Below are 15,042 nucleotides of genomic sequence, written 5' to 3'. Positions count from 1 at the left end.
AGGGGTGGGTGCAACTGCATGACCCATACGTGCTGGGGGCAGGGAGCCAATGGGAATGCTGGGAGGGCTTGAGACCTGGCTGTGCACTGGCTCACTGAGAAGCCTCGCCAAATGGGAGCTGGGAGAAGTGGGGTGGGTGTGCAGCGTGCAGTGTGCTCAGAGGCCGGACAGCACTGCCAGGAGGCAACTTTGACAATGACGGCGGCGGTGATTTGCACTGCTCCAAGGGGGAGGCACCATAACCCACTTATCAAGTGGTATTAATGTCTTCATCTTATTCTGTTTATTGGAAAGAAATGGCTTCAAGGATTTTAAGTTTTCCTTCAGTTTTGCATGAACTCTACAGGGAAGGGAGCCCTTGAAGGGCTTGGGAATAACAAGAAGAGACTGAAGACAGACAAAAGTATTTACAACTCAACTTGTAACAGCTGTAGTCCAGCATTAGCCATCAAGGGAGAAATTAATAACATTAAACAGCCATTGCAGACTGCAAACCCTGGTGATGTCAAGGGGTGGGAGTGGTGGCATTGAGAAGACTGCCTAAAACTGACAAGGACTACAGTAAAAACAGCTCTTTTGAACTGGAAGGGGCCACAGGTTCCTTTGTGGATAAAAATGCCCAGTACACTCCTCTCCTAGGTGCTGCTCACATTTTGTGGAAGTGTCATTGTGGAGGTACTATAGGATCTCCTCAGGAATTTTTCCTTGCTCAGAATTTTCTGCCCTGCCTTGAGATTTTCCCTTTATTTATTGATTTTTTTTTTCAAGACCTGCCTCTGTCCATGAGCTGTACCTTGATCTGTCTGACTGTCCATGTTCTCTACCTGCAGCCATTTTGTATGTGTACAACCTACTGTTTGTCTCCAATTTTTAAGTTGTTCAAGTTGTGTTGTTTTTTTTGTTTTAAAAGATTTATTTATTTATTTGAAAGTCAGAGTTCCACAGAGGGAGGAGAGAGAGAAGTCTTCCGTCCATTGGTTCACTCCCCAATTGGCTGCAATGGCTGGAGCTGTGCCAATCCAAAGCCAGGAGCCAGGAGCTTCTTCCAGGTCTCCTATGTGGGTGCAGGGGCCAAAGGACTTGGACCATCTTCTACTGCTTTCCCAGGCCATAGCAGAGAGCTGGATCAGAAGTGGAGCAGCCATGAAGTGGTTATTCATCATTTGTAATCACATTTCCCCCTCCCATATGCTTTCCTTCATTTGAGATATTTTGACCTTCAGTTTTGTTTGCGAGGGGGAAGGGTGATAATTCTCAATTTTTGGTTTCATTTTTTCTTTTTCTGTACTGTTCTCTGTTGGTTCCCTTATCCCATTTTCTTATCCATTCTGCCGCTGTGTGGGCCTGGGCTATGCGGCAGGGCAGCTGTCCCTTCAGAGCTCCAACATGTCTGCAGAGTCTGGAAAGAGATTCAAACCTCGAAACACGTCCTGGCCTCAGCAGCCGCTATCTTAGTTGGAGCTACAACACTCTTCTTTGCTTGTACATGTCCAGGACTAAGCCTGAATGTGTCCCCTGCAGTGCCCATCTACAATGCATTTATGTTTCTCTTTGTTCTGGCCAATTTCAGTATGGACACCTTCATGGACCCAGGCATTTTCCCTCAAGCTGAGGAAGATGAGGACAAGGAAGATTTTCAAGCTCCCCTTTACAAAACAGTGGAGATCTAGGGCATCCAGGTGTGCATGAATGGGTGTGCCACCTGCCACTTCTACTGCCCTCCTTGGTGTTCCCACGGCAGTGTCTGTGATAATTGTGTGGAAGAATTTGATCATCCCTGCCCCTGGGTGAACAACTGTATTGGTCACCAGAACTACTGTTATTTCTTCCTCTTCCTCCTTTCCTTGACAGCCCACTCTAAGGATGTATTTGGCTTTGGCCTCCTTTATGTCCTCTACCACATAGAGGAACTCTCAGGGGTCGGCACAGCTGTCACCATGGCAGTGATGTGTGTGGCTGGCCTATTCTTCATCCCTGTAGCTAGCCTCACAGGGTTTCATGTGGTGCTGGTGGCCTGGGGACACACAACCAGTGAACAGGTTACGGGTAAGTTCCTGGGAGGTGTGAACCTCTTCACCAATGGCTGCTGTAACAATGTTGGCCTTGTAATTTGCAATTCCTCAGCACCCAGATATTTGGGAAGACCAAAAAAAGAAGACAATTGTAATCAGACCTCCCTTCCTTCAGCCAGAAGTGTCAGATGTCAGATTATTGTGATGATCATGGGTAATGGCGTCCAGGGAGAGCTCAGGAGAACTAAGTCTAAGGGAAGCTTGGAAATAACAGAGAGCCAGTCTGCAGATGCCAAATCCCAGCCTCCTCCTATGCCAGACCTGAGCAGTTACACGGGACTGCAAACACACCTCAGCCTGGCTACTAATGGAGATAGCAGCCTTTTGGGCAAGGACAGCTCTCCCGCACCAACCATGTACAGTGTTGGCCAGGTTATAGTAGCAGCAGTACTTCAGCTGCCCTGCCTCATTCCTCCAGCACCAAGTTAGTCATGGGGACAGTTTGAAGGAGCCAACCTCAGCAGCAGAGAGCAGCCATTGGAGGGTGAACCAATGGCAAAGGAAGACCTTTCTCTCTGTCTCTCTCTCTTACTGTCCACTCTGCCTGTCAAAAAAAAAAAAAAAAAAGAGGATCTTACTGTTCCTGGTCCTCAGAGCAGCAGGAAAAGAGGGGAGACACCAGAGTCTTCCTTTCCCCCCATGGTTCCCTCTCTTGTCCGATACTAAGAGAGTAGTAGAACCCCCTGTTGGTGCTAAGTGATCAGGAAAGAAACCTGGGGAGAGGTGAGTCTGAGTTCTTGGTTAGAAGAGAAAAGCACTTTTGGAAAGTTAGTTTTCTAGGCTTATTGGCATTTAGTTTCTCCAGGAAAGGGGTCAGAGCTCCATGTCATTGGTGGTGGTGGTAGGAGGGGGATCAGGAAAAGCATCTGGCCTAATTCAAAACAATATTAGAAAATCCCCCCTTCTTGGGAGAGAGGGATTAGGGTGGCTTTCTTCTGTGAGCCCCTCAAAGCTTCCCCTAGCCTGCAGTTAAGATGATTTTTCCAAGGACAGGAGAGAAAAATCCAAAATGCAATATTTTTCATCACATGCCAAAAATGAGATAGAGGAAAAGAGTGGCAGGCCTAGGCCCCTCCAGATGTCCCCTGGGGGCTACCCCTCAGCCCACCTTAGTATGGTGCTGGGTGAGGGGATACCTGGGTTCTAATCTCTAAATAGGGGAGACCCCAGCCTCTTCACAGAGTCCCTTTCATTTTTTATTCTGAGTAGCCATTTTAAACTGACAAATAAGAGAAATCCTGGTCTATTGGCAAACAAAAAAAGAGTACTTAAGTTTATGTTTAGAAACATATCATTTGCTTTACCCAGTTTGTACTTAACAGCAATACCTAGATGTCTTAAGAAACTAAGATACTATATAACTAAAGCTATAATTTTTTTTCACTACCCCAGAGTCAGTGATTGACTTGCTATGTCTCAGGCAAATGAACCCGTTTGAAGTTGCAGTAGCAATTCCTCCAGGCAGTTTTGGGAGTGTTCAGCAGCAACATTTTTTTTTTTTTAATGATTTATTTATTTATTTGAAAGAAAGAGTTACAAAGAGGCAGAGGCAAAGAGAAAGAGAAGTCTTCAACTGGCTGGTTCACCTCTGCCAAATTGTTGCAACTGCTGGAATGGGGCTGATCCAAAGCCAGGAGCCAGGAGCTTCTTCTGGGTCTCCCACATGGGTGCAGGGGCCCAAGCACGGGTCATCTACTGCCTTCCCAGGCCACAGCAGAGCTGGATCAGAAGTGGAGCAGTTGGAACTTAAACCAGTGCCCATTTGAGATAATGGCACTGCAGGCAGTGCTTTTACCAGCTATGACTCAATGCTGGCTCCTCAAAACTATAATTTTGAACAATTTTCTTGTGAAAGAAAGCTCAAAAGGCTGATTCTGATTCATTGTACTTAATACAGTGTGGGGAGCAACTGGGAGCAACTCGGACTAGACTAAGTTACTGGAATTAAGACTTATTCTATGCATCTGCTCTCCCACAATATGGCGCTGGGAGAGGAGGAAACAGCTTCTACACAGCTGCCGCCAGTTCAACCAATAAACTGTAGCACCTGCTCCTGATTGGAGGTGAGCAGCGTACTCGGCGTGTGGGTAGCAGAGTTGGGATTGGTGGAAGAGGACTATAAAGGAGGAGAGAGACAACATGCACCAGGAACATCTATCTGAAGGAACAGCTGAGCAGCTCCCGAGAGAGCCGGCCGGCGAGAGAGCCGGCCGGGGGTGTGCCGCTCCCCCGCGGAAGTGGGGAAAGTGGCAGGGGGAACCGCCCTTCCACGGAGGTGGAAGGGACGGTAGCCAACCCGGAAAGAACCAGCAGCAAACCCGGGGAGGGCTGAGCAGACAAAAGAACAGCGCAGGGTCCTGTGTCGTTCCTCCACAAAGACGGGGAGTGACACACAGAACATAATTTTAACCTTTCATTCTCTCCATATTTTGGCTGACACTCACTGGCTGCTGGTGTTTTGAATTACCTATGGGCATGGAATTTTCAGGAGCCCACTGAAAAGAAATGAGAGAAGGCAGACCTCACTGACAGCTCATGAGAAAATATGTAACCATCGACTGCAAGCAACTGAACTCCATTACCAAGAACCCTCCACCCAGACCATCTGTGGAGTTATAGAGAAAGGGAGAGATAGAGAGAAAGGTCTTCCATCTGGTTCACTCCTCAAATGGCCACAATGGCCATAGCTGGGCCAATCCCAAGTCAGGAGTTTCTTCTGGGTATCCCACAAGCGTGCAGAGACCCAAGCACTTGGCAAATCTCTACTGCTTTTCCAGGTCACAACATAGAGCTGGATCAGAAGAAGAGCAGCCAGGAATAGAAATCATGTCCACATGGGATGCAGACACCTGAGGTGGTAGCTTAGGCCACTACATCACAGCCTCAGCCCCACTCAGAGATTTTTTAAGTGGCCATTTCTTATCAGTCTCAAGGATGTCAAGCAGCATTATAGTAAAACATCTTTTTCTTTTGTAGTTTCCAAATATAATTTATTAATTTTGCAAAAGAAGTGTTAAGGAGAAATAAATATAGAGCTCTGATTGCAATTGCTGTTTAGGCCAGACCTGTAAAAGAACCAAATTAGAAAGCAATTTCTCAGGGCAGAGATCTCTAGCTACAAAAAAGAGAGCTCTTTTTTATTTTATATTATTTTACTTTATATTTTTTATTTTATATTTTTTATTTATTTGAATGTCAGAGTTACACACAGAGAAGAAGAGGCAGAGGGAGAGAGAGCAGTCTTCCATCAACTGGTTCACTCCCCAACTGGCCATAACAGCCAGAGCTGTGCCGATCTGAAGCCAGGAAACAGGAGCTTCTTCTGGGTCTTCCACACAGGTGCAGGGGCCCAAGGACTTGGGTCATCTTTTACTGCTTTCCCAGGCCAGAGCAGAGAGCTAGATTGGAAGTGGAGCAGCCAGGACTTGAACCAATGCCCTTATGGGTGCCAGCACTGCAGGCAGCAGTTTTACCTGCTGCACCACAGCATGGGCCCCAGGGAGAGCTCTCTTAAATGCAATGTTCCAGGGTCAGCATTGTAGCATATTGGTAAAGTCACTACCTATGGTGTCAGCTACTTCACTTCCAATCCAGCTCCATGCTAATGTGCTTAGAAAAGCAGCAGAAAATGATCCATGAATTTGGGCTCCTGAACTCATGTGAGAGATCTGGAAGAAGAATCTCCTGGTACCCAGTTTTGGACCAACACAGTTCTGGCCATTGTGGCCAACTGGGGAGTGAACCATGGATGGAAATTCTTTCTCTGTCTCCATCTCTGTACCTCTGTCATTCAAATCAATAAATAAATCTTCAATGTCCAGTAACAGCTGAACAAAATATTAAAAGAGATATTGCCCTGGTAGCACCAAGTACAAGTTTGATACTTAAATACATTTTCTAGAATTCAGTTTCAATTTAAATCTGGTTTCTACCACTCTGAAACACCTACGACCTATGACACCAGGTCAACAATTAGTTGCTCAGGTTATTTCTGATTCAAAGAAATATTCAGGAAGCAGCAAGACAACTCACAGGGGTGATTTGTACCAGGTGGGGGTTTGCCTACTCTGAACTGTACTCCATGATTGCTATAGCTGTCTTTCAAAATAAAATAAAATAAATCTTTAAGATAAATTGAAAAATCCAGAATCATGGAGCAAATGAGCTTTAAGCACCAGAAAAGTGGTGCTTCTAATGTAAAAGTATTACACATTAGGAGCCCGGGCTGTGGTGCAGTGGGTTAACGCCCTGGCTTGAAGTGCCAGCATCCCATATGGGTGCCAGTTCTAGTCCCAGCTACTCCAATTCTGATCCAGCTCTCTGCTATGGCCTGGGAAAGCAGTAGAAGATGTCCTTGGGCCCCTGCACCCACGTGGGAGACCTGGAAGAAGTTCCTGGCTCCTGGCTTCAGATGGGCACAGCTCCAGCTGTTGCAGCCATCTGGGGAGTGAACCATTGGATGGAAGATCTCTCTCTCTCTCTGTAACTCTGACTTTCAAATAAATAAATAAATCATTTCTTAAAAAAGTATTAGACATTAAAGCATGAAATATGCATATGCAATGTAAGATAATTATAAAAGAGATGCATACGCTTGCTGACCGTTCTAATAAGAGACATAATAAGCTCTAAAATAAAGTTACTACAGATTAATGACATTTTATAGTAATAAAAGGGTCAATCAACCTGGACAAGATTTTAATTCTAGATATGCATGTATCTAACAAAGAAGCCCAACATTAAATAAAAGAAAATAACAAAAATCAAAAAAGACTGGTCAAGACTAGTGTTAGGAAGGAGCACTGTGGCATAGAGAGTAAAGCCACCCCTTGTGGCATTGTTCTAGTTCTGTCAGTTCTAATGATCCAGCTCCTGGCTAACTCACCTAGGAAAGCAGATGAGGATGGCTGGAGAACTTGGGCCTCCACACCCATAGGGGAGACCTGGTAGAGTCTCTTGGCTCCTGGTTTTGGATATGCCCAGCTCTTGTCTTTGTAGCCATTTTTAAAAAGATTTATTTATTTATTTGAAAGAGTTATGGAGGGTCAGACAGAGAGAGGGAAAGAGAGAGAAGTCGTCCATGTGCTGGTTCACTCCCCAGATGGCCACAACGGTTGGAGTTGGATGCAGGGGCCCAAGGACTTGGGCCAGCTTCCACTGCTTTCCCAGGCCATAGCAGAGAGCTGAATCAGAAGTGGAGCAGCCATAATTCAAACCAGGACTCTTATGGGATGCTGGCACTGCAGGCAGTGGCTTTACACACTATACCACAGCACTGGCCAGCTTTGCAGCCATTTTGAAAGAGAATCAGCAGAGGAAGATCTCTACATCTCTCTCTCTCTAATTCAACATTACATATAATAATTTTTTAAAAAAATTAATATTAGGAGACATAAATATGTCACTTTTTATAATGGAGAGAATAGGATTGCAAAATATTGGAAAGGATAAAGCAACTTGACCATGTACTTTTTTTTTTAAGATTTGTTTATTTTTTATTTGAAAGTCAGAGTTACACAGAGATAGTAGAGGTAGAGAGAGAGAGAGCTCTTCCATCCACTGGTTCACTCCCCAGTTGGCTGCAATGACTGGAGCTGTGCTGATCAGGAGCCAGGAGCTTCTTCCAGGCCTCCCACATGGGAGCAGGGGCCCAAAGACTTGAGCCATCTTCTACTGTTTCCCTCGCCAGAGCAGAGCACTGGATCAGAAGTGGAGCAGCCAGATCTTGAACTGGTGCTCATATGGGATGCCGGCGCTTCAGGCCAGGGCGTTAACCCACTGTTCCACAGTGCTAGCCCCTTGACCATGTACTTGAACAAAAGAATACATATTCTGTTCAAGTGCTGCCACAACACTGTCTGCAAAAGACATTTTGCTAGATCACAAAAGAGCCTAAATAAAATTAGAAGAATAAAAAGAAAAAAAGAACATTCTATGACCACAATAGATTCATCTTGAATATTAATAACAGAAGGACATTTGAGAAGTGCACAAATATGTGGAAAGTAAGAACAAATTCCTCCTGGCTTCAGATTAGCACAACTCTGGAAAAAAAAAAAAAAACACTGCTATGAGCTACAGAAACAAATCACAAGGGACATTAGCAAACTTTGTAAAATGATTGGAAATGAAATGGCACATAAAAAAGTAATGGGATAGAGTTGAAGCTGAGGTTAGAGGAAGATGTCTCTCCATTCCTGTAGCTTTATAAAATGGGAAATTGTGACCACTTCAACTTTGCTATTCATCATTGTGTAGGGTCTTTAAAATTTGTAAACAATTTGCTGGTATCTGCCAAAAACTTTATTGGTTCCACCAGAGGGCTAGCAAGGGCAGCAAGCCACCATTAAAGAGTGAGCTTTGCACCAAAACTCACCCTGGAGGACCCATGTGGTGCACAGGCTTGCTACTACCAGTGATGTAGGTACTGCACCTCCAGGAAAAACAAGAGCATTTTTTCCCCTTAAGACTGAGCTAAGATACGATTGCCGCTTCTGGAAGACTTGGGCAGTTTCCACATGTAGGTAAAGATGCTGAACATGACCCTGATGGCTTAGGAGAAAATATTTTTCTTGTCCATGATGTTTCTCACTTTTAAAAAACATTTCATGGGGCCAGCACTGTGGCATAGTGGGTAAAGCCACCACCTACAGTGCCGGCATCCAATATGGGCATCGGTTCATGTTCTGGCTGCTCCAGTTTCAATCCAGCTCTCTGCTATGGCCTGGGAAGGCAGTAGAACATGGCTCAAGTCCTTAGGTATGGGAGACCTGGAATAGGTTCTTGCTTCTGGCTTCAGATTGGTGTGGCTCCAGCTGTTGCAGTCCTCTGGGAAGTGAACCAGTGGATGGAAGACCTCTCTCTCAAACTCTTTCTGCCTCTTCCTCTCTATAACTCTCTCTTTCAGATAAATAAACAAATCTTTAAAAAAAAAACCATTTCATTTGAAAGGCAGAGATACAGATTAAGAGACAGACGGACACACACTCACACATATATAGAGAGAGAAAAAGAGAGAGGGAGAGAGAGATTGATTTTGCATCTGCTGGGACTGGCCAGGGCAGTCAGAAGCCAGAAACTCATTCTGAGTCTACCATGCTGATAACAGAGAAACAACTATTGAGGTAGCTTCTCACCTGGTTGTGTATGAACAGGAAACTGGATCAGAATCAGTACTGGGACTTGAACCCAAGTACCATAATATGGAATGTGGGTCTTTTCACTACCATGCCAGATGCTTTTTCCCTGAATGTTTATCTTAACTAGCAGCAGGGATGCTCTCATTTTCTGAAATGCTTCCAGGTGAGTTATTCTCTGTTTCTTCATATAAAGTTTAAGGAAGAGTCCTGTATCCATTATTGAGTGTCTGGGATATCATGCTGGGATATTTCTACAGATTCAAGAGGGCTTGGGGAAGAAATTCCAACAGAGATTCAGAGAGTGGCAGACAAAACAGTGTGAAAATATACATAATGTATCAGAACATTGCAGTACAGACTTGATGGTCCTGCATTGGAGCCTGAGGTGAAAAGAAAAATCTGACCTCCTGCATTCATGCTTTCATTAATTCTATATAATTCTCTTCTATACAACCTCAAAGTAGTTGTAAATGTCTTCTAAAGCAGAGGTGCTAAAATTCACATTATGCTCAGTTTACATATATTATTTGTATCCAAATCACAATCTATTAGCTTCTTACTTTCCTGAATTTATTAAAAGCAAACTTTCAAATAATATATTTGAAAAACTACTGAGTGTATCTTATTTTCATTTGTGAGAACTTCTTTGTTTAATTTACAATATTTGTCAAAGAAAAATCAGTTTTCCCTCTTCTAAGTAGAGAAAGAGTTCGTGAGGGAAAATATCTCAAAAAAGTTAGCTGGGCTGGAATTTGGCACAACAATTAAGCTGTCACTTGGGACACCCACATTTAGCTACAAGAGTGCCTAGGACAGAGTCCTGGCTCTTCTCCTAATTCCAACATCTTGCTAATGTTCACCCTTGGAGGCTAAACTACTCAGATCCATGTCAGCCCCTAGGGAGACCTGGAATGAGTTCTTGGCTCCTGGCTTTGGCCTCACTCAGCCCCAGCTATTCTGGGCATTTTGGGAGTGAATCATCAGATGGATGATCTCTGCTGTTTTCTCAGTCTCTCTGGCATTCAAATAGAAAGATAATTTAACAAACTAAGGGAATAGGATTTAGCATAGTGATTGGAGCGCTGCTTGAGATGCCTACAGTCTATGTCAACATGCCTGGGTTCAAGTCCCATCTCTGCTCCTATTGTAGAACAATCCCCCCAAATTCATTGGCAATGTTGTTATAGAACCCCCTAACCAAGACCTACCCCATGGCATAGTGGGTAAAAATCACTGCCTGCAGTGCTGGCATACCATATGGGAACCGGTTTGAGTTCCAGACACTCCACTTCTGATCCAGCTCTCTGTTATTGTCTGGGAAAGCAGTGGAAAATGGCCCACATCCTTGGGCCCCTGCACCCACATGGGAGACCCAGAAGAAGCTCCTGGTTTCAGATTGGTGCAGCTTCAGCCATTGCAGCCAATTAGAGAGTAAATCAGCAGATAGAAGACCTCTCTCTCTCTCTCTCTCTTTCTCTGCCTCTCCTTCTCTCTCTGTGTAACTCTGAGTCTCAAATAAGTAAATCTTTAAAACAGAAACAAACAAAAAAAACCAAAACAAAACAAAAAGAACCCCCTAACCTATATGTGCTTGCAAAACACACAGTAAGCCAATCACTGACATTGAGTGGTGGTAGCTTGAGGTATTTATGGCTAAGTCCAAGGTAAGATGAGAACATTTTGCTTAACTTCAGGGCTCCCCAAGAAGTTAGAGGTAAATGTTTTTATAGATTAAAATTGAGGCTGACAGGTGCATATTGAGCTTTGTCCAAGTTCCTGATTGTTCAGTGGTGCTTGTGATCTTCCTTTTATTGGTTGGGGATAACATGTTCTTTAGGGAATTTTTATGATGTCCAGGTGGGCTTTAGTTGGCCTGGGGTTTACATGTAAATGGTAGTTATTTACTTCCCAGATTTGGATTTTTCTTATCTGGATCTGAAACTCCCCTAAATAAACCTTTCCAGAGAATTTTGGCTAACAGGGTTTTATCTATTGCAGAAACAAATGACTTCTTTTGTCCAGCGATTACTAGTTTGTCAGGCCAGCTGTATCACTCCCTTTTTTGAAAAAATATTTATTTATTTACTTCAGAGGCAGAGTTTACAGACAGGGAGGGAGTGGAAGAGAGAGGGAAAGAGAGAGAGGTCTTCCACCTGTTGGTTCATTCCCCAAATGGCCACAATGGACAGAGCTGAGCTGATCTGAAGCCAGGTGCCAGGAGAGTCTTTCCACATGGTGTAGAGGCCTAAAGACATGGGCCATCTTCTGTTGCCTTCCAAAGCCATTAGCAGGGAGCTGGATCAAAAGTGGAGGAGCTGGGACTAGAACCATCACCCATATGAGATGCTGGCACTGTACATAGAGGCTTAGCCTATCATGCCACAGCATTGACCCTAAATTTTTTTGATACCATAAAGGCAAGGAAATTTTGGGCTAAGAGACACAGACAAGAGGATGAGCCCTGACTTTGTATTACAGAAGTTTTTTTCTCAATTGCCCCTATTTCTTGTTATTTTTCAAACCTCAGGGAAAAGGAACAATGACTCTGACTTGGGGTATTGTAAGAATGAAAGGAGACAAAGTTTTAGGTATTTCTTTTATTAGTTATTTATTTACTTAATAGTCAAGTTAACAGAGAAAGAAGAAGAGACAAAGATTTTCCACTGCTGGTTCATTTCCCAGGTGGTTGCATAAGCCAGAGATTGATCGTGACAAAGCTAGGAGCTTCTTCAGTGTCTTCCACATGAGTGGTAGGGGAACAAGTACTTGAGTCACCTTCTGCTGCTTTTGCAAGGCCATTAGCAGGGAGCTGGATCAGAAGTGGAGCAGCTGTGACTCAAACCAGCACCCATATGGGATGCCAAGTAGTAGTTGGCAGTTTTACCTGGTACACTACAACCCCAGACCCTGTAGGCATGGCTTTAAACAAAGTTTCTAGTCTCAGGTTTAGCTGTAATGATCCTTTGCATTATGAGAAGGATTGCACAGCCAGTTTCTCTGCAGCTTGTTTTTTTTTTTTTTTTTTTTTTTTTTTTAAGATTTATTTATTTGAAAGGCAGAGTTACAGAGAGGCAGAAGCAGAGAGAAGTCTTCCATCTGCTGGTTCTCTGACCAGATGGCTTCAATGGCAGAAGCTGAGCCAATTCAAAGCCAGGAACCTTGGAGCTTCTTCCACATCTCTCACACAGGTTTAGGAGCCCATGTACTTGGGCCATCTTCCACTCTTCTCCCAGGCCATAGCAGAGAGTGGATTAGAAGTGGAGCAGCTAGGACTTGAACCACTGACCATATGGGATGCTGGCACTGTGGAGTAGTGGGTAAAGCCTCTGCCTACAGTGCTAGCATCTCATATGTGCACTGGTTCAAGTTCCAGCTGCTACACTTCCAATTCAGCTCTCTACTATGGCCTAGGAAAGCAATAGAAGATAGCCCAAGGCCTTGGGCCCTGTTCCTGCTCAGGATACCCAGAAGAAGTTCCTGGCTCCTGATTTGGATTGGCCCAGCTCTGACCATTGTGGCCATTTGGGGAGTGAAACAATGGACGGAAGATCTCTCTCTCTAACTCTGCTTTTCAAATGAATAGGTAAATAAATAAATCTTTTTTAAAAAAGATTTAGCCTGCTACAGGTTTATTGAATTTCAAGTCCCATTTACAGTTGCCTTAGCAAGGTCAGACCCATGGGCTTTTTATGAATGACACATGGAATGGGTGTTCCCCACCTCTGCTAAAGGGACATTGGTCAGATCCAGCCAGCTATGACACATTTGTTCAATATCATATAATTATTCACATATATATGTCCCAGAGGGGTCTCATGGAAAGGTGGCTGGATTAAAAATGATAGCTTTAGAGTAACATTTTGGTTACCAAATAGTATGGCTTAATATCTTCCAAGTAGCCTGAAATGAGCCAGTAACCTTCTCTGCTCCAGAAGTGGAAGCACACACAGTGAGTTGTATGTGTTGTGGTAGTTGGCCAAAAATGAACTACTCTGTGTCCTGCAGTACACAAGTCACATCAAGTTAGCATCTCTCCTCCAAAATGGGAGCCCTCTCTAGAGGATATGGTTCTGACAGAATATTTTGTTATAGTTACTATCAAACAATAATTCATTTTTAAAAATCCTTCCTTTATAACCACCCTGCTTCATCTAATTTGATTTACAATTGACACTAATGACTCATTGCATCTTGATTTTTGTTTCCTCCCTGTGACCAAAATCCATTTCTGAAAATGCAGCTGATCATGTTCCAATTTTTCCAGGTTTTATTTGACCTGGTTTTTGATCCAGACACATGTCAAAAGAGAACATTTGATGAGAAGGAGTCAGTGTGAACATATTTTTAACCAACTTTGAGCAACAATGAGGGTTTAGAAGGAGTGGTCTACAGGCTAACTTTACTTGTAGTCCATTAATAAACTTAGCTGTATCTGTTATGTAGCCAGAATTCACTATCTCAAAGTGCCAGGCCAGGAGTATTTTGCTGGGAATTATACTTCTGAAAAATTCTGCCAGGCAAGAGGCACAAAGCTTAAAAGAAAAATATATAACAATGCTGGCCCTGTGGAGTAGTGGGTAAAGATGCTGCCTGAAATGCTAGCATCTCATATAGTGTCGCTCCCCCTCTTCGTGGAGGAACGACACAGGACCCTGCGCTGTTCTTTCGTCTGCTCGGCCCTCCCCGGGTTTGCTGCTGGTTCTTCCCGGGTTGGCTACTATCCCTTCCACCTCCGTGGAAGGGCAGTTCCCCCTGGCCACATTCCCCACTTCCGCAGGGGAGCGGCACACCGCCGGCCGGCTCTCTGGGGGCTGCACAGGTGTTCCTTCAGCTAGATGTTCCCCTTAGATGTTCCCCGGTGCATGCCGTCTCTCTCCTCCTTTATAGCCCTCCTCCGCCAATCCCAACTCGGCTGCCCACACACCGAGCACGCCGCTCTCCTCCAATCAGGAGCAGCTTCTGCAGCTTGTCAAGTTGGTGAGAGGCAGCTGGGTAGAAGCTGTTTACTTCTCTCCCAGCGCCATATTGTGGGAGAGCAGATGCATAGAATAAGTCTTAATTCCAGTAACTCAGTCCAGTCCGGGCTGCTCCCCACATATAGGCACTGGTTCATGCCCTGGCTGCTTCACTTCTGATCCAGTTTTTTGCTATGGCCTGAAAAGGCAGCAGAAGATGGCCCAAGTCCTTGGGATCCTGCACCCACATGGGAGACCTGGAAGAATCTCCTTGCTCCTGGCTTTGGATTGGCACAGCTCCAGCCATTACAGCCAACTGGGGAGTGAACTAGTGAATGGAAGACATCCATCTCTCTCTCTGTCTCTCCTTCTCTCTCTATGTAACTCAGACTTACCAGTAAATAAGTAAATCTTTAAAAAAATAAAAATATATAACAAAACTGAAGAAGATGACAAATTGAGTTGTCATCCTAAATAGTGAACAGAGTTACAAGGTAATAGCAGAATATTATACTATAATTCACATTATATAAGGAAACTAGAAATGTTGATTAATCATACATTAATAAGCCTCATACAACATTTTTTAAAAAAGGATTTATTTATTTGAAAAGCAGAGATACATAGAGGCAAAGGCAGAGAAAGAGGAAGTCTTCCATCCACTAGTTCACTCCCCAAATAATCGTAACAGCCAGAGATGGGCCAATCCAAAGCCAGGAGCCTTGGAGCTTCTTCCAGTTAGAGGAATTAATTAGGGGAAAGGGTGAACACTCCATCTATATATAAAAGTATATCAAAGCTTAATAAACAATAGAAAGTACAGATATATTCCAGAACTTAGATGAAACATTCAAATACAGACCAAGAATATTTTAA

At 44.0% G+C, this 15,042-nt stretch overlaps 1 pseudogene; it reads left to right on the top strand.

The window, feature by feature from the left end:
• The first annotated feature begins 1,301 nt into the window (after positions 1–1,301).
• On the top strand, positions 1,302–13,547 carry LOC138845291 (palmitoyltransferase ZDHHC5 pseudogene; annotated as a pseudogene).
• The last annotated feature ends 1,495 nt before the right edge of the window (positions 13,548–15,042 follow it).

The sequence above is a fragment of the Oryctolagus cuniculus genome, chromosome 15, assembly GCF_964237555.1.
Source record: "Oryctolagus cuniculus chromosome 15, mOryCun1.1, whole genome shotgun sequence".
Lineage (NCBI taxonomy): Eukaryota > Metazoa > Chordata > Mammalia > Lagomorpha > Leporidae > Oryctolagus > Oryctolagus cuniculus.
This window is presented reverse-complemented; position numbering and strand designations above follow the sequence as displayed.